Source organism: Papio anubis, chromosome Y (assembly GCF_008728515.1).
Source record: "Papio anubis isolate 15944 chromosome Y, Panubis1.0, whole genome shotgun sequence".
NCBI lineage: Eukaryota > Metazoa > Chordata > Mammalia > Primates > Cercopithecidae > Papio > Papio anubis.
Genome location: NC_044997.1, coordinates 3,155,745 through 3,158,669, shown reverse-complemented (window position 1 = coordinate 3,158,669; position 2,925 = coordinate 3,155,745). Strand labels below are relative to the sequence as shown.

Below are 2,925 nucleotides of genomic sequence, written 5' to 3'. Positions count from 1 at the left end.
AACTGCTTATAAATTGAAGCAGTATTATTATATAAAAGCAATACAAATATTTTGTTCTGTTTTTCTCCTATTGTTTTCCATCATATTCATAGCTTTTTGTACCAAAATTGCTCAATGAAAATAGTAACATTTTATAACTATAAATTTTATGCCCATCTATCCCTCATCCATAGTCCTATTTGAGAAAAATATTGTTATTTAGGGGAGAAGCACTACTTTAAGTAATGATACAACTTAAGCTACCTTATTTCTCTTCTGAATTGCTTCTAATAGCTCATGTTTATCCTGGCCCGCGGGATCGTCGAAGCAGGCCCTGGAGGAGGGAGTGGGAATTTGGGGGACAAGAGACACGAGAAATGGAGACGAGACAGTGCTCTGATCAAGTCTCGTTTAATGGCGGTAATGCAATGCCTTATATACACTTGGAGGGGAACGGGTTGGGCCAGAGGCGGAGATGATCTCATCGCGGAGGGTGTGGCTAGGTAGGTATTAGTTTCTCTGGTCAGACGTCATGTTGCGCTTGCGCTGTCAGTTGGTAATTTTCCCGGGCGCAGGATGGTGCCTGCGCTACAAAGTAACAATTTTCATGGCGCGGGGGAAAAACAGGTGAAGACAAAACAGGAAGAGCGCCATCTTTTATGAGGTATTGATACAAAAGAGAAACAACAAATCTAGGGAGGAGGTAGAAGGTGGAAAGGAATAGAGCTCGGGCGTTTAATCATTAATTATTATTTGCTATGGCTGGGGCGCGCAGCTCTGGACAGGTCCCCCTTTTTATTATTTTATGATAAGAAATGACCCCTCGGGAACTGTGCCTGTCTTAGGTTGGGTCATCTCATCCCCATCTTCTAGGCCCGTCATGGGATAAGGCAGCAGCAAGGGCGGCCCTCCTGTCTTAGGCTCCGATGGGGATAGTGTCCTCTTACCCGTCATTGACTGTCCAGTTCAGCGCACAGGGGAGGTGGTCTTATTAAGGTAAATAAGACTCACCATTTTCCGTCATCTCAAGGCGATGATAATGGACCTGTATAGGCTTGGCCTAGAAGGCCTCGATTTGTTGTCTAACAAACGCCATAAGCTTATTAAGGATTATAGGCCCGAGAGTGAGAAAGAGTAGAAGAGTAAGTAAAGGACCAAGAAATGGCAGGAGATAGGGGAGGAGTCCATCGAGTCCAGTCCACAAGGGATTGGTGGCCAGGCCTTTTCTGCGCTTTTCTAGTTCTTCTTGTAACGTTTTTATCTTATCTCTGACGATTCCGGATTTGTTGGCGTAAAAACAGCACTTTTCCTGTAAAGCCAAACAGATCCCTCCCTGTTCTGCTGTTAATAAATCTAGACCTCTTCTATTCTGGAGAACTACTTCTGCTAATGAATCTACTTGATCTTGTAAATCTTGTATAGTACTGGATAAGGTCTGTACATCTGAAATTAATTGATTGGATAATTTGGTATATTGGGTTAGTGAGACTCCTAGGCCTGTGGCTCCTGTAGTAAATGCAGTGGTGATTCCTAGTCCGGCCAACAAGGGAATAAATTGTATGGCTCGTTTTGGTCTATAAATAAAATGTTCGATAGTGGGGATGGGGATAGGTTCATCTCCAGGGATGATATCAATGTCGGGGAGAAGAGTGGCCAGAACACAAAGCCCTGTCCAATTTGTAGGTAGATAAGTATATGCCATGTTGTTTCCACAGACGAAAACCGAGCCATTTACAGCACACAAAGGGTTAGTGGCATTGATTATGGAGGTACAGTTGTCAAACACAACATAGCCTAGATCAATTTCTTTCGTGTTATTATATGACGGTGAAAAGAGACAAGAGGAATTAGAAAACGTCATCGGTTGAACTAAGAGGGGAGAAATAATAGGACAGGAATTATTTACCAAGGATTCATTTGAGTAATTGACATAGGACGACAAAAGGTTAGGTATAGCTAGAGGAATAGGGGGGCCCATTTTAAGACAAAGCCAACAATCGTGGGCTAGGCTTGTATTGGACATTTGAAGTAAATTGTAAGTAGCATTGAGGATATCAAAAGTTTGAGCATTGAGTTTAAAATTATCTCTAATCTCAGGCAGGGCTAAGGGGTGATATTGAAGTTCAGGATATAGAGCTTTATGAATCTCTTCTAATTTTCTCTGGACGGTTTTAATTCTTGCAGTATCTAATGGGCCTCCTCCATCAGAAATGTGAATGGGAGCGGTAGTGCTCCAACAAACAGGCTTTCCTTTTTGGCTGTTACAAGAAGATTGTACAAGTTTATTAGTGGATCCTAATACTTGTACGTCATTGGTACCTCCAGTTTGTGTTTTTAGTAACGTGGCAGTATAGTATGTCTTATTGCCTGATTTGCATTGCTGATAGGAGGTATAACAGGAACTATGTATAGAAGATTGAAAAGAGCTACAAGGGCATTCTAGGAGCGGCCCGCTAGGTGAGGTGTCTCTTGGGGGTAGACTTACATTTCCATAACTGGTTTGGCATTAGGTACGCTGTCTTGCCCGAGCAAGTCACCTGGGTGATTCTGTCTGACGGAGATTCAGATATTTGTCCCCCTCTGCAGTCACAAGGCTGGCCGTATTGTTTTCGTAGTAATCCTCTTGCTTTACGAGGGTCACCAAAACCTGCATAGACTGTCACTATGCTATATAGAGCGATTATTTTCCAAAGGAATCTCATTTTAGGCTTCATTTTCTGAAAAACAAAAAGGAAGAAACTTCTCAGGGAGATTTATTTTCCCTGGACTGACAATGGTTATGATTTATTTGTCTTACCAATCTTTCAGGCAGCCATCTGGCTTCATCATTTTTTTGCGAGAAAATGCATACTGAGCCTCTTCCCCAAATTAAAATTGGATCGGGGCCATGCCATGAATTATCAAGTGGATCTTTCCATTTTACCATTGCAAACTGTTTTTGAGATT

The 2,925-nt window shown here is 42.1% G+C and overlaps 1 long non-coding RNA gene across 1 annotated transcript in view; it reads left to right on the top strand.

Moving 5' to 3' along the window:
- Positions 1 to 1,871, top strand: part of LOC116272383 — a 2,265-nt gene extending 394 nt beyond the window's left edge. Inside the window, exon 2 of the long non-coding RNA XR_004181088.1 lies at positions 976 to 1,871. This is a non-coding gene — a long non-coding RNA (uncharacterized LOC116272383). The remainder of the gene's footprint in view (positions 1 to 975) is intronic.
- Positions 1,872 to 2,925: the final 1,054 nt, after the last annotated feature.